Source organism: Mangifera indica, unplaced genomic scaffold (assembly GCF_011075055.1).
Source record: "Mangifera indica cultivar Alphonso unplaced genomic scaffold, CATAS_Mindica_2.1 Un_0009, whole genome shotgun sequence".
NCBI classification, from domain to species: Eukaryota; Viridiplantae; Streptophyta; class Magnoliopsida; order Sapindales; family Anacardiaceae; genus Mangifera; species Mangifera indica.
The window spans coordinates 493,291-520,387 of NW_025401101.1; positions in this window are offsets into that span (position 1 = coordinate 493,291).

Sequence of the window (27,097 nt, forward strand, 5' to 3'; positions counted from 1 at the left end):
CTCTTGCCTTGTATCTAGAAGGATTTGGAGGGAGGTTCTTAGTTGGTGTAATTTGAACTATTTGGTCATATCTTGGAAAGATTATATTAGGCTTAAAGATTGAAGGTGGATAAACTCAAACATAGAATGACCAAACTTTGTTAAGGGGTTGTTGCGTATCTTATTTGGAGGGAAAGAAATAATATAATCTTCTTCCAAAAGTCCAAAGATATTGTAGCCTTGATTATGGAAATTAAGACCCTTGTAAGGGTTAGAGCTTTTTCAATGAATTAGTATTGTACAAACATGGAGGATGAGACTATCTCTAGCAATTAGATGACATTTGCTTGCCTAAAAAGAATGAAGGCCTATAACTCATGAAAAGTAAATCTTGGAACAAAGTTGCCATGATCAAACGCATATGGAAGATTCTTTACGACAATAACAACTTTTCATGGGTAGATTAGGTTAGGGATAATAGAGTTGGGAATAAGAGCTTTTGGGTTATTAAACCTAATAGGAATTATTCTTGGGCATGAAGGAAATTGGTTCTTTTTAAAAGGTGTGTTAAGGAAAATATCAAGATCATGATTGGGGATGGGCAAAATACTCACTTATGGACTCGTTGGGTTCATTATTGGCTAGGTTTGGCTCTTGTGTGGTATATGATGCAAGCCTCTACATTTATACTAGAATGAAAGAAATTATCAAAGGTGGTTGATGGCATTGGCTAGTGACAAATTCAGTTGCTTTATTGGACATCAAGATTACCCCCATATAAGACCTTTCAAGTGGTGAAGACATCCTTTGGTGGGTTTCTAATGCTAATGGTAAATTCTCTGATTAAAGGGGCTTGAGGAACATTAAAGAGTCCAAGCTGAGAGTGAGTTGGCACAAGATTGTTTGGTTCAAAAAACACTTCTTCTTTATGGGGCTAAGCATTATGGATTTATGACCAAAGACAAACTCCACAGGTTTGGCATGATTTCCCAAAATGTGTGTGGCTTATACAACTCAACCCCAGAATCTTTGGAACATTTCTTCTTCCAATGCCATTTCTTTGCTTCCATTTAGAACTATGAAGCCGATCTTTGCTTATTTAACAGCCCCCAATATGTCGTGGCCTTCTTTAATTAACAATATTATTGTCCGTTAGAATAGAGACTCCCTCTTGCATTTGGTAAGCAAGCTTTGTTTAGGGTTGCCTTGTATTATGTTTGGAAGGAGAGGAACAATGTGCTCTATAGTAAAGGATGGTCTTCAAAAGAAAGAATTGTCATTACCATTAGGGATTGTGTGAGTGCTTGAGTCTCTTTTTTATCAAACATTCAAAGATCTTATAAGAACAATATTATTGCGCTTAATTTAGATGTGTCAATATTCGTCTTTGTTTAGGCTTGTTTTTTTTGTTTCTTGTGGTTTGTTGGTTTTGATGCTTTATGTGTTTTGTTGGTGTCTTTGTGCTATTTTTGTTTTTGCCCTTCTTGGTTACTAACTTTCCCTCGGCTTAGTTAGCTCTCGAGTATGAGGTGTGCATGGTTGGTGTGTTTGATCTTAGCCCGAGGCTTTGTTCGTGGTAAGGCTTTGGCTTTCTTTCCTAACTCGGGGTTTGTCCCATGGTAGGCTCATTTTGGTTATAAATTTTATCTACCAAAAAAAACACACCACGTTTTCCTTTTACCTCTCAATGTTGGTGAATTAAATGGCTCTTTCGCACACTGCCTTTTTTAATAAGCTTGATCAGCTTCTCCTTGCTTGTTGTCTCTATATCGAAGCACATATTATTCTAGTCCTTACAAAATAATATTTTAATTACCAAAAAAAATATACGGTGGCTCCAAAACAAAACTTGCTAATGTTATTTCTCAAGGTGTCCTTATTCCATCTTCTTGAGCAATTAAAAACACAATTTTGTCTAGAATGGGGATATACTACTTAGAACTAAAAGAAATAACACTGTTCCAAATTTCTTAGCTTATTTCACATATGAAGATAAGGTGAACTAGGTTTTCCTTTCCATAGTTGCAAAGATAACATGTGTTTTGTTAAATGATTCCATACCTCAAAACCCCCTCTTTTATGGCCATCCATGTGATTAAAGCATGTCTAAGGTAATGCTCTAAGTTCAAGTCATGCCAAATCACCCTAGTCTTCTTTATTCTAATTTTTTCTCATTGAATATATTAAGAACTTGCCTTGGTGATGTGGGAGCCAAATTGTGGTGTCTCCTCCTTTACTAGTTAGGCGACATAGTAGATTTAATCTCCATCAGCTTCATGGAATTAGTTATAGGCCATTTCCATCTTCTATCCTCAATAATCTCTTTAAACGATCCCGAAGATTAGCAAAACTGGTAGAACATTAGAACTTCTAAGGTAAAGGCTTAGGTTTAAGCCTTTGTTACAATTATCAAACTGTAACACCTTTTCCTAAAAGTACTTCCCAACGAAGGAGAAATGTTACGAATTAATATCTAGAGCGTCTATTTTTTTCTTTTTAAAATACTTTAAAATAAACGCATCACTAAAAGTGTTTAGAAAGTATTCCAAGAAAATTGAAAATTTGGAAGCGAATAAAATATATATATACTTATTTGAAAACTCATCTGAAAGCGTCTGAAAATAGGGAGTAATCATATACAACTACACAATTATCTCAAAAAAGTCAAAAGTCAAAAGTCGATAAGAACATGCTACTGTATGCATGTAATATAAACCAGAGATAACTTGTTCTAGCTGGATCTACCTATGCTGACCTAACCCTGCCTCGCAGCTACCTCGATCACCTGTACCTGTAATCATGAAAGAAAAGGAAGTGAGAGATAAAAACACTTAGTGTGAGGTTGAGTCCCGAGAGTGAGTTAGATTAGGAAAGAAGATAGTTTACTTGATATAATAGTTTACTTGATTCTTTCCCCTTACTAAGTGTTCTTATCTCTCACTTCCTTTTCTTTCATGATTACAGGTACAGGTGATCGAGGTAGCTGCGAGGCAGGGTTAGGTCAGCATAGGTAGATCCGGCTAGAACAAGTTATCTCTGGTTTATATTACATGCATACAGTAGCATGTTCTTATCGACTTTTGACTTTTGACTTTTTTGAGATAATTGTGTAGTTGTATATGATTACTCCCTATTTTCAGACGCTTTCAGATGAGTTTTCAAATAAGTATATATATATTTTATTCGCTTCCAAATTTTCAATTTTCTTGGAATACTTTCTAAACACTTTTAGTGATGCGTTTATTTTAAAGTATTTTAAAAAGAAAAAAATAGACGCTCTAGATATTAATTCGTAACATTTCTCCTTCGTTGGGAAGTACTTTTAGGAAAAGGTGTTACAGTTTGATAATTGTAACAAAGGCTTAAACCTAAGCCTTTACCTTAGAAGTTCTAATGTTCTACCAGTTTTGCTAATCTTCGGGATCGTTTAAAGAGATTATTGAGGATAGAAGATGGAAATGGCCTATAACTAATTCCATGAAGCTGATGGAGATTAAATCTACTATGTCGCCTAACTAGTAAAGGAGGAGACACCACAATTTGGCTCCCACATCACCAAGGCAAGTTCTTAATATATTCAATGAGAAAAAATTAGAATAAAGAAGACTAGGGTGATTTGGCATGACTTGAACTTAGAGCATTACCTTAGACATGCTTTAATCACATGGATGGCCATAAAAGAGGGGGTTTTGAGGTATGGAATCATTTAACAAAACACATGTTATCTTTGCAACTATGGAAAGGAAAACCTAGTTCACCTTATCTTCATATGTGAAATAAGCTAAGAAATTTGGAACAGTGTTATTTCTTTTAGTTCTAAGTAGTATATCCCCATTCTAGACAAAATTGTGTTTTTAATTGCTCAAGAAGATGGAATAAGGACACCTTGAGAAATAACATTAGCAAGTTTTGTTTTGGAGCCACCGTATATTTTTTTTGGTAATTAAAATATTATTTTGTAAGGACTAGAATAATATGTGCTTCGATATAGAGACAACAAGCAAGGAGAAGCTGATCAAGCTTATTAAAAAAGGCAATGTGCGAAAGAGCCATTTAATTCACCAACATTGAGAGGTAAAAGGAAAACGTGGTGTGTTTTTTTTGGTAGATAAAATTTATAACCAAAATGAGCCTACCATGGGACAAACCCCGAGTTAGGAAAGAAAGCCAAAGCCTTACCACGAACAAAGCCTCGGGCTAAGATCAAACACACCAACCATGCACACCTCATACTCGAGAGCTAACTAAGCCGAGGGAAAGTTAGTAACCAAGAAGGGCAAAAACAAAAATAGCACAAAGACACCAACAAAACACATAAAGCATCAAAACCAACAAACCACAAGAAACAAAAAAAACAAAAGAATATCCCAAAGAAAAGCTCTTAATGAGACATTAATGTGTTTTCAATAATTAAAATAATATATTAGTACCAAAAATGCCTTACCATGAGACAAACCCCTAGGTTAAGGAAAGAAAGCCTTGCCATGAACAAACACCCAAGCTAAGGAAAGGAGTCGAAACGACAACACAAAGGCACATTTCTCTTAAGGAGATATATACATACCCCCGGTGAGATAGCAATTAAAAGGCAACAAAAATAAAACAAGCTAAGTCTGCTAACAACGCATTGACAAGTACACTAATAAAGTAACTTTGAACATAAGCACCACAGAGTACCTGACCAAGCAAATTGAGGTCAGTAATAACTAAACACCATAAAAAATACCTCGCAGGAAGTCCCAACTATGAACTAAGGATAAGGTCTCTCTAAACATCTTCTCTCCAAACACTTTCCACAAATGGCATAAAGTTCCAATGATCGACCCAATGGTTAAAAAACTTAAAGGAGGACTTTCTTCTCTCCCTTTAGTCACCATCGAGGAAAACACATAATCAGTGATTAGATAAGGAGTTTTGTTGGAATATTCCCATGGAGTTCAACTGTTTATCAAGCCAAACTTTATTGACAAGGATTTTATCCAATTTACAAGCTATCATTTTATCCTCCTTACTTTTATTATTCCAAGTATAGTAAGATCCCACGTACCTACGGTCCTTCAAATAAGCATGCATGCTACAATTGTTTAGGTCTTCACGGTGAGTTTCTACCTATCTAATCCCCTTCTCTTTTCATTCATCTCATTTATATCATTAAAATCACCTAAAATAACCCAAAGATGATTTTGGATAGTCTTAAAGTAAGCCACAATCTCATCCCACAACTTTCTTCTATCACTATAGTCATTTAGACCATAAACAAAAGTTACATAAAAAATCTCTTGGATAGAAAGATTTCTACCCTTCAAATGGAAAGCTTGCACTGATCTTTTACTCTTTCTTACTTGAAACATTTTTTGATTCCAAGCCACCTAGATTGGACCTTTTGGATGTAAGTCATTATTTTTTATATAGTCCCAATCACCAAAATAGTTCTTTTTATCTTCTCACAATTCTCATCCCTTACTTTTATCTCTAACACAACCATAATTTCTAACTTATTCCTAACCATGAAAAGCTTTATTTCTTTCTATTTTAAGAGGGAGTTGAACCCCCTTATATTTCATGCTCCAAAATTAATCATCGACTTATTTTGAAAATAGGGATTACTTTCTCTTTTTAACCATGTTCTTCCTTTGATGCTTACTCATTTGCTATTTGAAACTTTTTTTTACTCTTTCTCATCCATTTTAAAAACTTACCAAACAACATTACTTGGGGAGATTCCTCTTCATCCTCTTCCGATTGTTACACTTGTTCAACATTATCCTTGATAACAATTCCTTTAGATTTAAGTTTTTACCATTTGATGCTAGGAGTGGCCTTCTTATAAGCAACTCTTTTGTCACTAGCTTTCTTATAGACAAAAACTTCTTTTCCCTTAGCCAAAGACCTTTCTTCAGCAGCCTACTTAACTAGAACAACTCTACCCTTTATTTCGTCAAAAATAACTTCATCTATTAAGTAGGCAAACCTAGTGCTACATTTCTCTTTTTACTCTTCTATTCCACCTTTCTTTGATTTTTCCTTGTTGAACCTCTTCAACAAGTTTTCTATGTACAATTTCTAGGATAAGCCAATTATCCATCTCCTTCTATCTCTATTATACGAATTCTAGCGACATATGTCACATCCCCTAGTCTTTCATTGAAAAGGTTTTGGGTAACCAATCTTAACCTCATTCATCCTGCCAATATCATTACCCATCAATAGTATGTTGTCTACATAAAATATGAGAAATGTTATTACATGATCCTTAACCCATTTGTAGACATAAAGTTCATCTAGGTTCTTTACAAAACCAATTGACTTGATCATATTATCGAATTAGATATTCCAACTTTTAGAAACTTGTTTTAATTCATAAATAAATTAAAGCAACTTGCACTCTTTATGTCTTTCAATAGCAAATAAAAAACTTATAGGTTGTTTCATATAGATGTTTTCCTTAATGAATCCATTGAGAAACACTGTTTTGACATTCATCTATCAAATCTCATAATTATGGTATGCAACAATAACTAGCATTATACACATGAATTTAATCATAGCTACAAGTGAAAAGGTTTACTCATAATCCAACCCTTGTCTCAAAGTATAACTTTTCATTACAAGCTCAACTTTATAGGTCTCTACCTTTGCATAATTGCTAATCTTTCTCATAAAAACCCACTTATAACCTATAAGAACTATTCTTTTTAATAGATCAACAAATGTTCAAACTTGATTAGTATGCATGGATTCTATTTCAAAATTATAGCTTCCAACAATTTGCCTAAATTAGTATCCAGTATAATTTTTTTATAATTTCTAGGATCATTACTTTGATCTATTTCTCTTACTAGAAGGATTCAAAATCCTACTCAATCCAAAGGTCTCAATACTCGAAAAGATCTTTGAATTAGAATGGGTATATCAAATGAAGAGGTTTACTAAGATGATTCTCTTGGCTTAACCTATTTGATTTAAGACTCTTCAGACACTTCTTTGAACTCTACTCCTCTTTCCATACCACTTTCTTATAAGAACTTTTTCTCCAAGAAGTATGCATTTCTGATGATTGAAATTTTTTAATTAGCTAGGAAGTAGAAGTAATATCTTAAATAATCATTAGGATATCTTATAAGCCAACTATTTTTGGATTTTGCATCTAATTTATCTATTTTAAGTACCTTGAAATAAGTTGGGCATCTCTATTTCAAATCATTAAAATTGGGAGGCTTGTCATACCATATCTTATAGGGTGTTTTTTAGATAGATTTGGATGGTGCTAAATTTAGAATATACGTTGCAAAAAGTAAGGCATATCCTTATAATAAAATTAGTAAGTTTGTAAAACTTACCATAAGTCTTACCATATCCAATAGAGTACAACAATTCCTTTTTTCTGATACACCATTATGTTGTATTGTATACAAAGGAGCTAATTGGGATATTATTCCATTTTCCTTTAAATAACTGAAGATTCATACTCAAATATTAACCTGCAAAATCTGATCATAAGACCTTAATGTTCTTTCTGAATTGTTTCTCTACTTCTTTCTTGAATTCTCTAAACTTTTTAAAGGATTTAGATTTGTATATCATTAAATACACATATTCATACCTTGAATAATCCGAAGCTTCAACCTATCCAATGTTCTAGCTTAGTCGAAGTCTTCAAGTTTAGTTAATATGTTTAAATTATTTACTAGAGAGGTGTTTTCGATGATGTGTGTTAGTTGCCTTGGTGCCTTTAGTTATTGTTTTCTGGTGGTTAGTGTGTTCTCATTTAGTTATTGTTTGTGCTATTCGATGATGTCAGGTGTTGGTCTCCAATAATGTATCTTTCATTTGAATTTAAATTTTCTCATGTCTACTATTTCTTGGGGTTGTCTTAGATTGATTTCTACTTTAAGATCCTGCCTCTGGGTGCATTTGTTTATTTGAAAATGTCTTTACTTCTTTGGGTTATACTATTGTTGGCATTTAAAAGTGCATCCTAGTATTGTGTGAGTGGTGCCTTATCCTTTGTTTCATTTTTGCTCCTTACGTAACATGTTTTATTCTCCCTCCATGTGATCTTATGATTCTTTATTTGTGTCTTGGTTTTGTTGTTCTAAGCCTCTCTTTTAAATTATGTTTTTTGGCATAGAGTTGAACCCTTTTCAAGTTTGACCATTTCTTCTTTTCCACCTTGAAGGGCCATGTACCTGTATCTTCCAAGCATATTTCATCCAGTCTTCAAGTTTTTCCTCCTTCAAAGCTACCCTCCTTGTGGAGTAAATTATTCTCTAAATCCTCTAATGTATTATCTTTGGAATATTTTAAACTTTGTGCTCTTGCTGCTAGTGGTAAAGTGATAGTCTCTCATTCTCCTAGTATAGCAAATGAAGGTGCTAAGAGATGAGATAAATGTGTAGTTAGTTTCATCCTTGGTAGAAAACCTACTTTTTTATGGTTAAAAAGCTAGCAATGAAAAAATAAAGTGGTTTTGGTTTGCTAGAAATTATCTCATTCAGCCAAAGCTTATTCTCATTTAAATTTAGAGATGAAAATGGTATGATAAGAGTGGTAGAAAAGGGCTATTAGATGTTTTGGTTGCAACCTTTCTTTATTTGAAAATGGATAGTATGAGTGTTGGTGAAGATTTATGGGATTCCTTTAGAGTATTGATTGAACAAAGGACTAAGCTATGTAACAAGTGGTCTCGAATGCCTATTGTACTTGAATTTAATAACTAAGGAAGGAACAAGATTGGAATTCACTAGAATTTGCATTAAGATGAGGATTGGTGAATGTTTTATAGATTTCATTGACCTAAACGTGCCTAGTGTAGAAACACTTAAACTTAGAGTGGACTATAACTGGAAACCAATAAAATACTCCACTTGCTCATGTTTTGGCTATACAAGGGAGGAATATAGGAGAGCTCAATTAATAGCAAAGGGTGATGGAAATCAAAATCATGAGGCAATGATGGGTAAATAACCTATAAGAAGTTTTCAAGTAGAAAAAAAGGAGAAGAAAGTTAGAAACAAAGGAGTTATAAGTCAAGTTAGGATTTTAATGTTGAAAGATAAAGTAGCAAATGAGCCAAAATCAAAAAATGATCACCTGGTTCCATATATAACTGGTGTCTCTCTAGAACTCTCTAATGGTTTTAAAACTCTAGCCAAGAATAACAAGGAATTTGAGAAAAGAGAAAGGAGAAAATAGTAATTCTATGGAAGTGGGAGCTGTCTCATCTGAAATAATGAATGAAAAGGAAATTTTCCATAACACTAAAAAAAAAAAAACCCATAAAGACAATGTTAGAATTCCAAATGGGGTAAAGAAGAAGGTAATTAGTTTGAATGGTTATAAAATTTCCCTGTCTAACCTAACTAAGGATAATGAAGTCACTTTAGCAAAATCATTGGATTATGTGGATTCTCCTACAATGGTTTGTAGGGTTTTAGAGCACCATTAAGTGATAGAATAATGGATTTAACAATTTAAAAAATTATGAAAGATTCTAAAACCTCTTGCAGGACACCTATTTTAATGCATAGATTCATGAACATGTTAAATATACGTAGAATGTTTGAAAATTATACTTGCGTTGTTGGCTCCCCTAAGACTTCAGATAGCTATGTAAAGATAGTTATCCTACCCTTTTGATGTGGTGTCTTGGTATCCATGTAAAGCACAAATGGGAAGCGATTCAAAAAGAAGGCTACTAGGGTTTTTATTGACTAGATCTTGGAAATTAGATCACAATAATGGAAGCTTGCCTTAGAAAGATTATAGGCATGGAGATGTGTGTTTAAGATATATGTATCCAAAATTGCTATGTAAATTTTGACTCAAACTAAACACTTTTATTTATAAGTTGTCTATGAATCCTAAGTTAGTTAGGACTCTAATTGCATAGGTGATAAAGTGTCCAAAAGTTTTTATTAAATTAAGAATCTTAATTTATTAAAAGTTTTGATATGTAGGAATCCTAATTAAATTAGAATTCCAACTCAACTTAAATTTTCTATCAAATAAGGAGTTTGAAAAATCTTTGTTTAACTAAAACACCTTACCTATGAGTTGATTTAGCTAGTTGACTTGCATCCATCATTTGGCTTTACTCTGTTGGACTCTTAAGTGGGTCCAACTGAAATCATATAGTGCATTTGTAGGATGCCACATGGCATAGTGCATACCAAATGATTCCAATCAAAACATATCTATACGTTTCTCTCTTTCCATGATCATAGGATGATCATCAAACGATCTTTGCCTCTTGATTCATATCAACTCCTTAATACGTGTGACCCATAAGCTTTCTATCAAATTTGTAATGTCTGAATTTGGTTGAATTTAGATATAGACCAAGATTAGCCTTTCGCAAAGCATTATGACCATTTGGATGACAAAGTGTCAGCAAACATCTCTATGAGCTTATACAACAACATAATTACATGCAATTCAATTCTTTCATCATCTGATATCTCTCAAGGTTAAGATATAGAAGTGTGTCTATCTCAATAGTTCCTTAATATAAGTTGATACATATTAATGACTTACATAAATTATACTACAACCTCATCTTACTGTGGTTATAAATACAAGCAACCATTAATGTCTTTTAACATTTGCATATAAGACATCTTCTCTTATGTTCAAAAGTGATGAATCATTTATTAATCAATCATAGTCTTTATGTATCTCATGATATGGTCATTCACTTCCTTTATGATACCCTTATTACAACGATACGTCAGATAGTCTTAAACCATATAGATATCCTCTAGTGAGGTAAATTCGATGAACATGCTTATAACATTCACTCATGTGTTATACCAAGCCATTAGTAAATAGTTTCAACACGTGAAAACTATCACCACCTTTCAGTGGGGTTGCTTAACACTATGATAATCACATCACTATTATATATGCGCTTAGTTATTGCAATGCTAAGATTATGGAAATTTCTAGAATGATTATCTAATATATGCATAGAGTTCCCACGATCAGTCATCTGATCCCTTCGTCACAATTCTACCATTCTAAGGGTATGTTATTCACACAATTATATAATTGACAAACATATGAATTGAATAACTATAAATCATTTTATTAATTAATAAGATAAATTACAATTACAAATGTCAAATCAATTGGCTCTAGGACGTCTGTCCTAATAATCTTTCACTTGCACTATAGCCAATTAGTCATATATATAATCTCAAATCTTGTTACATGTCTGTCATGCTTCTACTATGATAAAGGTTTTGTTAATAGGTCAGTTAAATTGTCATATGTATCAATCCTTTTTATCTGTATGTCACCTCACTGAATAATCTCTTGGATCAAGTGATATTGTCTAAGAATGTGCTTAGGCCTCTAATGAGATAGTGGTGCCTTTGCTTAAGCAATTGTTTCATTATTGTCTTAATAAAGCTTAATTGCCTCAACAATGCTTAACGCTATTTCAAGTTCTGTCATGAACTTTTTTATCTATACAATCTTTTTTGTCGCTTCTAAAAGAACATTGTACTTAGACTCTTTTGTAGAATCAACTATTATACTTTGCTTAGAGTTTTTCTAGCTTATTGTATAACCATTTGAACAAAAAATAAATCCAAATTATGATTTAAAGTCATCTCGATCAGTTTGGAAACTGACATTACTATAGCTTATAATAGTAAATTTAGAATCCCCTCTATAAACCAAGAAGCATCATTAGTCCTTTTCAGGTACTTTAGGATGTTTTCGACAACCATCTAGTGTTTTTCACCTAGATCAGATTAATGTCAACTACAAACGCTTAAGGCACATGAGACATCAAGTCTTGTACATAGCATAATGTACATGATTGATTTTATAGTCGAGCATATGGGACATAGGTATAAATCTTTTATCAGATTCCTTCATAACGATCTCATCAACACATTATCTATATACGTACTTTGACTTAGGCTAAGCAGTTTATGTTCTCTATCTTGGTAAATTTTAATCCCAAAAATGTAAACTGTTTTTCCAAAGTCTTTCATGGAGAAACACTTGGATAACCAAGCCTTTATCGATTTGTAAGTTCGGTATGTCATTTCTAATAATTAAGCTATCATCGATATACAATACTAGAAATACAATCACACTCCCATAAACCTTTTTATTCATACATGACTCATCTTCATTTTTGATAAAACCAAAATCTTGTATAACTTTATTAGAATGAAAATTGTAGCTTTTGGAAATCTACTTAAGCCTATAAATGGACTTTTGTAGCTTGTATACTTTATTAGTCTATCTAGTAAGAATAAAACCATTAGGTTGCATCATATAGATGTTCTTTACAAGGTTACCATTCAGGAAGGCAATTTTGACATTCATTTGAAAAATTTCATAGTCATAATATGTAGTAATAGCACGCATAATCCTAATAGACTTAAATATAAAAACTAGCAAAAAGGTTTCATCATAATGAATGCCATATTTTTTTGCGAAACCTTTAGCAACTAATCGCTCTTTATAGGTATTTCTATTACCTTTCATATTAGTTTTCTTTTTGAAAATCCATTTGCACCCTACGGGTTTTACTCATTCAAATACATTTATCAAAGTTCGTACCTGGTTCTAGTATATAAAGTCTATTTTAGATTTTATGGTATCTAATAATTTATCAGAATATGGACTTGAGATAGCGCTATCGTAAGTCTTAAGTTTATCATCAAAGATGACCAATACATCATCATGCTAAGTTATAAGAAAACTAAATCTTTTTGGCTTACAACGTACTCATACAGATCTACGTAACTCTTATATGCCCTGAGGTTGTTTCTTTCAAGGTTAAGAAACTTATGATCAACCATCTATAATGACATATCGTGCTGTCTAATATCTGTGGTATCTTATGGTACAGAAACTTTATCAAGTTCCACCCTTCTCTCATTGCTCCTCTTGAGAATAAATTATTTCTCAAGGAACACGCCAATATGAGCAATAAAGATTTTTCTCTCCTTTAGGTAGCAAAAGCAGTATCCCTTAGTTTCCTTTAGGTACCCTGCAAAGACACTTTTTGGACTTAGCATTCAGTTTGTACGAAGTCAATTTCTTGACATAAGTTTTACTACCCCAAATCCTCAAGTTTTCTATATTGGGCTTTCACTCAGTCTAGAACTCATATAAAGTTTTGTCCACAGATTTAGATGGGATATGATTTAGTATATAGGCAACAATCTTTAGGGAATGTCCCCAAAAGACATGGGTAGATCAGTAAAACTTATCATAGACTTGATCATTTCTATCAAGGGCATATTTCTCCATTCAAATACGCTATTATGTTATGATGTAGTAGAAGAAGTGAGTTGAAAGACTATCTCATGTTCCTTTAAGTATCCTCTGAATTCAACGCTTAGGTATTCACTTTCACGATCATAATGAAGAATTTTAATTTATTTCCCAAGTTACTTCTTTACCTCATTCTTGAATTCTTTGAATTTATCAAAGTATTTAAACTTGTGTTTCAACAAAAATACATAGTCATATTTATTGAGGTCATCAATAAATGTGATAAAATAGGTTTCCCCATATCTAGTATGTACTATTATGGGCCCACACATATCATTGTGAATGATCCTTAATAGTTCTATCACCCTTTTATTCTGTCTAATGAAAGTTGTTTTACCCATCTTATCTAATAAACATGATTCGCATTCATCATAAGATTAGAAGTCAAATGATTGCAAGACTTTTTATTTAAGAAATCTTGACATGTGTTCCAGTTCTATGTGGCATAGAATACAATGTCATAGATATGTGGTTATCATTTCCTTTATTTTCAAACATTTATTATTTTACACATTAAGAATTTCATTATCAAATTTTAAAATGTACAAACCATTATGCAAATCAGTCGTTCTATAAAAAATATTATTAAAGCTAATGGTTATAGTATCACTAGAAATCAAAATGAATATCCTTCTTTGTCAAAAAAAGACACAGAAATTAAATTTTTATAAAAATACGAAACATAACGGCATTTATTTAATTCTAAAATAAGTCTAGTGGGAAACCTAAGATAATAAATTCCTACGATTATTATAGTAACACATGCTCCATTTTTAATTCGTAGGTTAACCTCTTCTTTAAAAAACGATCTATTATGCTGTAGTTCCTACATATGAAAACAAATATGAGTATCATATCCTGTGCCTAGAACCTAAAATGAACAAGGAGAATAGTTTATCTTAATGACAAATGCTTCAGTTGCCTTTTTCTTCTTATTTTCTAAGAAGACCTTGCAATGTCTCTCCTAATGACTAGTTTTGCCATAATAGAAGTAAACAACATTTTCTTTCCCCCACACCATATATTGGCTGAGTAACAATATCTGGTTACTTCTTTGCTTTGGGCTTAGGCTAGGCTTAGTCATGGCTTTGTCTTTGCCTTTAGCCTTGGATCTAGATGCATAGGCTTTAACCATAAACATGTTAGTTAAAGTTACCTTTCGTACCTCTTGTTTAGCCTACTTAAGCATATATAACAATTCCTCGAGGGTTTTCTCTTTTTCATTTACATTAAAGTTCATAATGAAATTAGCCCATGAATTAGGGAGAGATTTCAACACTAGGTTAATAGCAAACTTATTGTCCATGATAAAGCCCAGGTTCACCAACCACTCAATATAACCAATCATCTTAACCACATAAAGGTTAACTTGTCCTTTCTCAGAGAGTTTGCAATCAAACAATGCACTTGACACCTCATATCATTTAACCCTTGCACAATTGGAATATAACTCTCGAAAGTGTGCAAGTATTGATAGAACACCCATTTCCTTATGTTGTTTTTTAAGCTCAAGTGATATGGAAGTTAGCATAAGACACTGAACTTCCACGGAGTCATCAAGATACTTATGAAAAGTATATGTTTTCTTCCAGGTGGCATCAAGACCAAGCTCACAGGGCAATGACCCCTCAAGGATGTACAACCTCTTTTTCTAATGTAGAATAATCCGAAAATTTATGTACAAACTAGCGAGGTTTTTCTAATGAGCCTATTTTCCTTTTTAGCAATTGATCAATACATTAGGTTTGACATTGTGATTATGTGATCAACAATTTATAGATAAAGATATTAGTAATTTTATTCATAATTAATATTTATTTTAATTACGGATTTAATTAATTAAAATACTCTCACTATTTTTTTAGTCAATAGCCCTCATTATTGTACTTAGAAAGTTCCAATGACTTTTCTAGTGGATCGACATCTTATTACATTAATTCTCCTTTTTAATTTGGCAAAGAAGTTTGAATAATCAAATAGGCAAATTTCAAATTAATCACTAAAAGCTCATAATCTCAAACTAGATTTTGGCCCAACAAATCATGTAGCCTCAAATGTAACTTTTGGTATTAGTAAGGTGGATACTACATATCACCTTGTATTGACAAATGCATTTCTTACTCATGTCTCTAACATGTTTCACCTTCACTTTGGTGAACAAGCAAAGTATACTAAATAAGTCAAACACAATATGAACATTTTCTAATTTTTCACTTGGTAAAAATGTACTTCTTGCTTTAGCTAACAAGGTTCCAATGAACAGAGACTTAATTAGGGCATCATATTAAAAGACACCAATTTAATCTTAAACTTAATATTTAAATAGAGAGTTTTTAATTAATTGTCTCATCAGATTTTATGTCACATCTTAGGTGATATTTGGAAAATATAACTATTCACATCCATCCTACAACATAATATTAAAACGTGTCAGTACATAGCTACAACTGATGTCAAACCTCTCAAGCTAAGAGAGATCTAACTAGTCAACCTAAGTGAATATTTTGTCTTCAGGTTTTCATCTTCTTGCTTGTCCTTTTCACCTCTAATCTTTAATGATTACATGGTTTTATTTCCTAATTACATTATTATAAGAAAATAAAAAACAACCTAAACTAAAGAAGAAAGTGAACTAAGGCAAGACGCATAGGCTCTATTTGAGAATTACAACCCAAGGAAAACAAGTAAAAATAAATAAAGTAAAACCATTCATATCGGTTCATTGGCTATGTACTAGGCACCATGCATACATACATCCATACATACATATTCAATTAAAATTAAATTTTAATTATTAATTAGCCAAGTGTTAAATTACATTTTTATCTCTAAAACTTTACAAAATAATTGTTTAACCTCAAGACTTAAGAAAATTTTAGTTTTGGTTCTAATTTAACGAAACTTAAACCAAAATCTAATTCCTAATCTTAATGGGCATGTAGGCATCTCAAGAGGTATGTCGAGGGCATGATGTAGGCAAAAAAAATGCCCAACCTATGTACAAGTTCAAGGTGCAGCGAGTGCACCAGTGATAGTAGGTAACCTAGACAAAACTGTCTATACGGGTGTTATCCAGCCACAAACCAGCTGGTTTTCGTTTCAACTGCATAGAGTGATGTTTCTAGCCTTGGTTTCTGGACTTTCCAATGATGAGAAATCTAAGAGCCATTGTGCAACAACAAACCAATCATCATGTGAGCAATGATAGCACGTAAACCACACTCATGTAACAAACTAGCTATCAACCTTGAATTTAATCATACATCAACAGTTAAACTTAAAAAAATTTTAAGAATAATCATTCAATAAATTTAACACATCTTTACATTGTTCTTAAACTCAACAAATCGTGTGATAACATGAGTGCAAATCAATTTTTTCAATTTTAGGGTTTTGATTATTTATCAATTACATGCAACAATATATAAATATAACAAAAAAATTGTAGGTATAATTTCATGAAAGTATGCCTAAATGGGGGCTCTAATACCACTGTAAGGTTTTAAGGCACCATTAACCTGCAACACAACGGAATTAAAATTTTTAAAAATTATCAAATATTCTAAAACCCATCTATGATACTTGTTTTAATGTATAGATTCATGAACATATTAAACACACATAAGGTATTTAGAAAGTATACTTGCATTGTCAGCTTATTCAAGACTTCATGTGGCTATGTAAATATCGTTATCCAACCCTCTTAAGGTGGCATATTGATATCCATAGAGACCACGAATGGGAGGCAATCCAGAAAGAAGGTTACTAGGGCTTCTATTGATTGGATCTTAGAAATTGGATCATTACAATGGAAGCTTGCGCCAACAAGATTCTAGGCATGAAGATATGTGTTTAAGATTGTTGTGTAAAAGTTAACTCAAACTAAACACCTTTATGTATAAGGTGTGCATGAATCCTAAGTTAATTAAGACTCTAAGTACTTAGGTGATAAGATATCCAAGAGTTCTTATTAAATTAGGACTCTTAATTTATTGAAAGTTTTAGGCGATAAGGTATCTAGGAGTTCTTATTAAATTAGGACTCTTAATTTATTGAAAGTTTTAATGTATAAGAATCAAAATTAAATTAGGATTTCAACTTAACCTAAACTTTCTATCAAACAAGGACTTTGAAGAATCTTTGTTTAACTTAAACACCTTATTCATAAGTTAACTCAGTCAGTTGACTCGCATCTATCATTTGGCCTTGCTCGATTAGACTCTTAAGTAAGTCCACTCGAAACCATACAGTGCATTTGCATGATGCCATGTGGCACCACATACACCATATAATTTCAATCAAAACACATTCATACATTTCTCTTTTTCCATGATCTCAAGATTGTTGTCAAACGATCTTTGCCTCTTGGTTCATATCAACCCCTTAATACATGTGACTCATAAGTTTTCTATTGAATCAATAGTATCTGAATTCATGTTGAATTCAAACATAAACTAAGATTAACCTCTAGCAAAACATCATAAACACCTAGATGATAGAGTGTTAGCGCACATCTTTATAAGCTTTTATAAGATCACAGTTACATGCAATTAAATTCTTTCATCAATCGATATCTTTTGAGGGTAAAACATAAAAATGTGTCTATTCTAGTAGTTTCTCAATATGAGTCGATGAATATTAATGACTTACACAGATTAGGCTATAACCTCATCCCACTATAGTCATAGATTCAAGCAGTCATGAATTTCTTTTATCATTCGGATATGAGATATCTTCTATTGTGCTCAAAAGTGACAAATCCTTTATTTATCAACCATAACCTCTATGTATCTTATGATATGGTCGTTCACTACCTTTATGATACCCCTATTATGATAATACGTTAGATAGTGTCAAACCATACCAATCATTATATGAGATGGTCTAACAACCTCAAGTCCAAAGATCAAATAAACTCATAATTTTCAAGGGATTTGTTTTATAGATACTGAAGCAACCGTCCATATGGATATTTTTTAGAAGGGTTAGTCTAATAAACACGTCTATAATGTGCACCCATTTGTTACACAAAGCTGTCAACAAATAGATTTGACATGTGAGAATTGTCACCATCTTTCGATGAGGTCGCTTAACACTATTATAATCCTATCACCATTACATGTACCCTTGGTCATTGTAATGTCAAGATTATGGAAATTTCTAGAATCGCCATCTAATATATGTATAAGATTCCTACGATTAGTCATTTGATTCTCTCATCATAATTCTAGCATTTTATGGGCATGTTATTTTCACAATTATATAATAGACAAAAATATAATCTGAATAACTATAAATCTTTTTATTAATTAATGATATAAATTACAATTACCAATGTTAAATCAATTTGCTCTAGAGTGTATGCCCTAACATGATGGCATTTAGAGGTAAGATTAGAGTTAATGAAAAGGATCTAAGAGAGGCAAAGATGAGTAGTTTGAGTAGAGGCCAAAAGCGGAGAATGGCTAGAAGGAAGAAGAAACAAACTTCACCTACAATTCTCTAATGGTTAAGCTAGATGTATTGAACATAAGGAGTGTAAGTTCCCCTATTAGGCAAAAAAAGGTATTTAGATTTATAGAGGAAAATAAAATTTTCATAGTAGGTATTTTAGAGACTAAAGTAAGGGATCAAAACATAGATAAGATAAGGAGAAACACCTTTAAGGAGTGGTCTTTTGATAGTAATAATTGTAAAGCTCCTAGAGGAAAAATTTGGGTTACTTGGGACAAAAATATAGTTAATGTTAATATGGTTAGCAAAACTAACTAAGTTGTTCTCTACGAAATCAATCCTAATAGGAAATTTCCACGAAGCTTTATCTCTATCCTTTATGGTTCCAATTTTTTGAATGAAAAAAAAAAAGCTTTGGGAGAATTTAAGAGAGTTTAGGAGGCAAATAAAAGGTTGGCCTTCAATCATTGTAGAGGACTTTAATTCAGTTAGAAATCCTAAATAAAAGATTAATGGAACCACAAATTAGGAGAGCTATTATGATGACTTGAATGATTGCTACCAAGATGCCAATTTGGAAGACCTTAGAAACATAGGGCAGTAATTTACTTGGAATAATCAAAGTGAAGGTAAAAGGCGCATTGCATGCAAGCTAGATAGGACTCTTATAAATGATGTTTGGCTAGATGTTTTCCCAAGACAAATGGCATATCCGACCATTACCCGTGTGTGATTGATTATAGAATGGAAGATATACGACGAACGTCTCTTTTCAAGTTTTTCTATTTTTGGGCGTCTCATGAGAAATTCATTCCAATAGTGAAGGAAGCTTGGAAGCAGGAGGTAAAAGGCAATCCTAAGTTTTGACTAGTGACTAAACTAAAAAGAACAAAGAATGTGCTAAAGGAGTATTGATGTATTTTCAAATGTGTTAAGGAGATAAGAGCTTCTCTTAGAGATGTCCAATCTCGCCTAGACTTATCCTCTCTAGATGACATCTTAATTCAAGAAGAAAATACCATAGAAAAGGAGTTTGGAAGATTATATTAGGTTGAAGAAACCCTTATGAAACAAAATTTTAGGATTTAATGGCTTAAAGAGGGGGATCAAAATACCAAATTTTTTTTCAATTATGTCAAAAGTAAATGCAATAGAAGGGCTTTTAATGAGATTATAAAGGATGATGGTTCTTTTCTCAATGATAAAACTGAAGTCCAAGAGGCGTTAATTAAACACTTTAAAGAAGTTTTGGTTGTTTATGTAACTTAGATGGCCTCAAAAATCTTATTGATTTTTGGGTGCAGGAAAAGGTAGCCTTGGAAATGATTAAAGAGGTTTCAAAGAAGGAAATAAAGAAAATAACATTTTCAATGGACAACAATAAAACTCTAGGACCTAATGGTTTTAGTGCCTATTTCTACAAGAGAGCTTGGGAGGTAGTTAAGAGGGATGTTACCGAGGCCATTCAATTGCTTTTTGGTTTAAGATCTCTTCTCTGAAAAGTAAATTGCATAATCCTTGCTCTTACAACCAAGTGTCTTAATCCTTCTTATTGTAAAGATTTCGAGCCTATATCATGTCATAACTTCATTTGTAAGTGTAGTATGAAAATCCTTACAATTCACTTAAGAGTGATTCTTCCACAATTCATTGATAAAGCTCACTCAACCTCTGTCTAGGGGAAAAAGATTAAAGATAATATTATGTTGTGCAATAAGTTGATGCATGAATTTCATTAGGATAAGAACAACAAGAGACAATGTGTAATCAAACTGGACTTGAAAAAGGCATATGATTCTATGAATTAGAACTTCATTCTTGAAATTTTGAGATGTATTGGCTTACACCTTTCGTTTGTGGGCTAGATACATGAATGTATTACTTTCCAACCTTTTCTTTAAGTATTAATGGTGAGTTGGTTGGTTTTTTCAAGCTTAGCAGAGGTTTGTGACAAAGGGATCCCATACCCCCATACTTGTTTATAATGGCCATATAAGTGTTCTCATGCAAGTTAAAGAATAAAAAGGAGAATAAAGGAGTAGAATACTATCAAAGGTGCAAAGTTAACAGTATAACCCATCTTTGTCTTACAGATGATCTTGTGTTATTTTGTAGAACGAATGAGAAATAAATCATGACCATTGGAAATGTAATTCAATTTTTCCATTGTTGGTTAAGATTGGAAACAAACCAAGACAAGAGCAACATCTTCTTATCATAGGTTTTCACGAAAGAAAATAGAAGACTTTTCTCAATCTTGAACTTTGTCAAGGATTCCCTTTTTTTCAAATACTTAGGTGTGTCATTTGTGTCTTCAAATCTCTCTTATATCGATTGCAAAATTCTCATTGACAAAATTGTGGGGAGAATCACATCATGGAAGAGTAAATTTCTTTCTTATATAAGAAAGGTGTAATTGATCAAGTTGGTGTTGTTTAGCGTACCAGTGTATTGGTTGACCCTTTTTATTCTCTCTTCAAAGGTGCATAAGGAGATTAAAGCAATCACCTTCCTTTGGGTTGGAACAGAGTTTAACAAGCATAAAGTAAAAGTCTCTTGGGAGGAGGTTTATGTGCCAAAAGAATAAGAAAACCTTAGGCTTATGAGAAACAAAGAATGGAACATTGCAACTATAGCATGACATCTTTGGAATATTATAAACCCTAACCAAGATTCTCTTTGGGTTAAGTGGATCAAGGCCTTCTAATTACGCAAGAAGAATATTTAGAAGGTTAATCCTACTAGTGACAACCTTTGGACTTGGAAAAAGATCCTTAAACTAAGAGATAAAATGGGGAATTTGATAAAATTTCAGCTAGAAAATGAGGAAAAAACTCTCTTTTGGTTTGACAATTGGCTTAAAGGTGAACCTATCATCAAAAAGTATGGCTCTCGTGTAATTTATGATACTAGAATGAGCAAAAAGACTAGTGTGTGTGTAACTTAGGAGGCTTTAAAGACAAAGAAGGATTTGACTAATTGGTACAGATTGGTGTGGTATGGGATGATTCAACATGTAATTTGTGTGCTTTGTAACAAAAAAGATTAAACCAAAGATCAACTTTTTTTCTAATATGAATTTAGCCTAGAAGTATGGAAGAATGTGGTTGGGTTATGTGAGTTAGACTATAGAGAAAAAGCTTGGGGTAACTACGTTGAAGATATTAGTAGAGCTTGGAAAAGTCAGAACTTAAGGCATATTTTGGCTAAGTTAAGCCTAGCTGCTACTATTTATTGATTGTGGAGGGAGAGAAATGATTGTCTTTTCTCAAATGAAAGATCTAACAAGATGGTTTTGGTTAAAAGAATTAGAAGAATGGTGGAAGACAAGGCAGTTGATCTTAATAAGATTGCTTGTACTCGTGAAAACCAACATATGGCTTCCAAATAAGGTCTCCCAAGAACTATTTTCAAGTATACTAGTTGATGCCAACTTAGAGTTTTTGTTTTGTTTGATACTTTTTGATTTGGAGTTTTTGATTGTATTACATTATCCTCTCTTAAACTTTATCTAGATTTCTTTGATTTAGATAGAAATTCAAGAAGGTTGCATTCTTAGTGGCATTTTTTTTTTTGGTTTTTTTCCCTCTCCACCTAGGGACATGTCCTATGGGTTGAGGTTTTGAGTTTGGATTTGTATTTTGATTGTCTTTAGGTTGATGACTTGTCAAGCTTGTTTTTAGGTTGTTCTTTTTTTATTTCAATACACTTATTTACTCACCTAAAAAAAATCATTAATAAACGTAAAGAAGTATTGGAAATCTCATCTTGCCATTTCATTATCTAATTGTACCAATTTTAGTAATTTTTAGATCTTTCACCTTTATTTTTAAACGATGATTTGGTCATTTTTCCTTGAAGACATAATTCACAAGTTGGATAAGGTTCATAATCAAATAGATTTAAAATCCTATTTATCTTCAATCTTATTATCATGTTGTCTCTTATATGGCATAATCAACGTCACCAAAATAACCTAGGATTAATTTTTCTAGGACATGTGGTCTCAGCTAATAGTATTTTCGTATACCAAAGTAAAATTAAGGTTGTAATAGAATGGTAGAGACCGAGATCAGCTAAGAAGGTTAGGAGTTTCTTAGGGTTAGTCGGCTATTACCGACAATTCATCGAGGGATTTTCCAAATTAGCCCAACCATTGACAAAATTGACTTGTAGAGATGTTCCCTTTCATTGGTTTTTGAATTGCAAAGATAGTTTCCAAGCCTTAAAACAAAGATTGACTGTAGCTTCAGTCTTAACTCTACCGATTGATGGTGAGGGATATGACTTGTATACAGATGCATCTTATCAAGGATTTGGAGCTGTCTTGATGCAAAGAGGCAAGGTAATTGCATATGCCTCCTGCCAGTTGAAAGATTACGAAAATAGGTATCCGACTCACGATTTAGAGTTGGCTATAATGGTATTTGCCCTTAAGATTTGGCGTCATTATTTGTATGGGGTGAAGACGAATGTATATACTAATCACAAAAGCTTGAAATATTTCTTCACTCAAAGAGAATTGAATATGTGACAACGTCGATGGTTAGAATTAGTTAAAGATTATGATGTGGACATCAATACCATCCAGGTAAGGCTAATGTAGTAACCGATGCTTTGAATAGGAACGTAATATTGTCTCACACGACTATATCCCCTGACTTATAACGAGATATCATGCGCAAGCAAGTTGAGATGGTTATTGGATTATTGGCTGGATTGGATATCAAATCGACTTTATTGGATGAAATCAAAGTTAGGTAAGCTTTTGATGATCTTGTATGCATCCTTCAGGATGATAACTTAAAAACTCGGATTCTGACAGAGGCATATAGTGCACTTTACACTACCTATCTCGAGAGTATGAAAATGTACCAGAACTTAAGAAGAACTTATTGGTGGTCTGGTATGAAAAAGCCATTGGCAGATTTTGTGTCAAAGTGCATGGTTTGTCAACAGGTTAAGGTAGAGCATTAACGGTCCTCTGGATTATTGCAACCTTTGACCATACTCGAGTGGAAATGGGAGGAGGTCTCAATGGACTTTGTGGTGGGATTACCAAAGGTCAGAAGTGGATTCAATGCCTTGTGGGTTATTGTGGATCGATTGATTAAGTCAGCACACTTTATTCCAATTAGAGATAATATGGGCACGGATCAACTGGGACAAATCTATGTAAGAGAGATAGTCAAACTTTATGGAGTGCCAATGAGGATCATATCGGACAAGGATACACAACTTATTTCAGCTTTTTGACAGAGTTTACAGAAGGTATTAGGTACCCGGTTATCTTTTGGTACGACATTTCACCCCCAATCAAATGGTCAAATAGAAAGGGTCAATCAAGTGGTTGAAGATATGTTAAGGGCATGTTGTCTAGATCATGGGACGAGTTGGATTAATGTTTTGCCTCTGATAGAGTTCGCATACAATAATAGCTATCAAATAACTATTCAGATGGCCTCGTATGAGGCCCTTTATAGGAGGAAATGTTGATCACCATTACATTGGGATGAGGTTGGAGAGAAAGATGAATTGACTAGCGTTTTAAGGCCTGAGATGACTCAAAAAATGATTAATCAGGTGAGGTTGCTCCAGGAAAGGATAAAACAGGTCCAAGATCGACAAAAGAGATATGTCGATCAGAGGAGACGTGATTTAGAGTTTAAGATCGGTGAGTATGTATTTGTCAAGGTTGCCCCTTATCGACATGTGATGAGTTTGGTAGGAAAGGGAAGTTAGCACTGCGATATATTGGGCCATATGAAATCATTGAAAGGATTAGTAAGATAGCATATCGACTTGCATTACCAACAAGCATGAAACGTATTCATAATGTGTTTCATGTATCACTATTGCATAAATGTCTTGGTGACCCATCCCAACTGGTTAGAATCGAAGATGTTGAACTAGAAGACAATTTGGTATACAAGGAGCGCCCTGCACTGATAGTGGATCGATAGATTAAGATACTTAGGTGCCGACAAATTCCTTTGGTCAAGATTCAATGGCAAAATCACCGGATAGAAGAGTCTACTTGGGAGATAGAGGAGTATATGAGGTAGAGGTTTCCTCAATTATTTGAGCGAATTTCGTGGCCAAAATTCTTTTTAAGGGGAGAGAAATGTAATATTCTTAAATTAATAAAAAAGGCAATTTTGTCATTTTGTTATCATTCAATATTATATTTACCACCCAATTATTATTATATATATGTATGTATTTATATTTGACTATAAAATATATAGTTATGAGAAAAGTTATTTGGAATGCAGTGTATATAAATGGGAATATGAATCTCAGTAGCCAATTTTCAGTCGACTCTGCGCAACGTATCTCATTCAAAATTGGTAGTTACTCTTGGTTGGATAATGCTTGACGTGTATCACTCTATTGAAAGATGTTTTGGAAAGGAACGATATAAAAATGAAGAGGCAGTTTCAAAACATTATTTTTTCTCTCTTTTTGCTTCCTTTTTACTAGAAAAAAAAAAAATTTCCACGAAAACACTTCTAGAATTCTCCTATTACACAACAAAGAAGGGAGAAGGACCTTTTATCTACCGGCTAGAGAAGAAAGTAACTGCGGAGATCATTGCCATGCAAATACTGACATAATCGTCGGAGGAGAGGTAGGCCATTAACCCATTCTTTTGCACTAGAATTTGATATATAAAGTCTAGGATGTTGCAAATGTCTATTTTGAATCTTTTTAGTAGTATGGTTGACATGATGTGTTATTGTTTTGATGTGTGTATACATATATCTATATCTAGAGTGAGAGAGAGTAGAGGGAGAGAAACTTTGCATGAAAATGAGATTCTGGAAAAAATTTTGAAACCATGACATTTTTATATGTATATGGTGATATTATAATGGTGCGATTCGAAAACTTGAGAGTTGAAAGGTCTTAACTGAACCATGGTTGGGTCACCATCCAACACCGCTAGGGTTTGACTCGCTCCACAGATGTTGATAGTGTCTTAATTGGCAAGTGCTATGTTGCCAACATGCGATGTGCACGACGGACGTGCCATGTGCATGCCAAACGAGCACCAAATAGGTTAGCTATGTTGCTTGTACGTAAGCCATGTGATGCGTTCACTTGTCATGAGCGAAATTGTCGTTGTCTTCTTTCTCCAGAAAGCCAAAGTCTATAATGGTTGAAAAAAAAAAAAAGAACTACGTCACTGTTTGGAGAAAAGAAAGAAGTTTTGACATGTGTTTATTTGCTTTTGGGAGCTAGGATATGGTGCATGCATCAACACATGTTACAATGCACCTATATCATTTAAAACAAAATCTTAGCCACTAGTTATGGATTATTGGGTTTGCTAAGTGAGTAAAATGTGTTCTTAGGAGATTTTGGGTAATTGTATGCATGAATTAACTTATTATCTTAAATAACAATTACGTGAACATTTTTCGTATTTTTAATCGATACAGTGTATGAATTAAAATAATCACATTAAGGGTATAAATAATATAACTCATAATTGAAGACCAGTGGATGAGATGTCCCGGTCTTGAGGATGTTCGAACCAATTGATGAGACGTTTTGGTTTAAATTAATTAGAAATTAGAATTTACTAGATATATGGTTATGATGTCAGCAACATCTGGGACGGATGTTTAAAATTGAAAAATAAGATGTAAGAGGTATCTGAGATTGATGCCTCTGACACAATTGCGTAAAAGACACCTGAGAAGGGTGTCCAGCTAAGTGCGTTAGGGACGCGCGTGACAATGAGACTCCGTCGAAAATGCCCATAAGGAACATCGAAATTATTATAAAAGTCTACTGAGTTTAAACTCATATATTTATTTGGGTGTTACAGGTAAGAAAAACAACAGGGCAAGTGGGGAGGCGAGAGAGTCAACACATTGATGCTATGCTTTCGGCTAAAATTATTTTATTCCTATTTAGTTCATTATTATGATAATAATTTACTTTATGAAATTTATGCATTCCAGGATTGTCATTTTATCTATAATTATTGAAGTTATTTTAGGACATTTTGGCGCACTTGATTTCTAATAAATATTTTATATGGATACTTCATGAGTATTAAATTGAATTATATTATTATTTTTAATTAAGAAAAAATAATAACAATTACCGTTAAGGGTCTGCTCTTAAAAAAGAGTGTTACAGGTTAATGTACAAAAAGTAAATAACCTTAAGTTTTCCCCAAACAGGGTGAATTTAGATATCCAAGAATGTTTCTTAATATTTCATAATAAATATAAGACAAATTGTTAGGTCTAATTGAGAAAAATCAAAAGTTTAGAGGCTAAAGTGGAAGTACCTATAAGTTATGGGTGTGAAAAATAGTATAAACTAGAGTTATAAATGAGTTGTT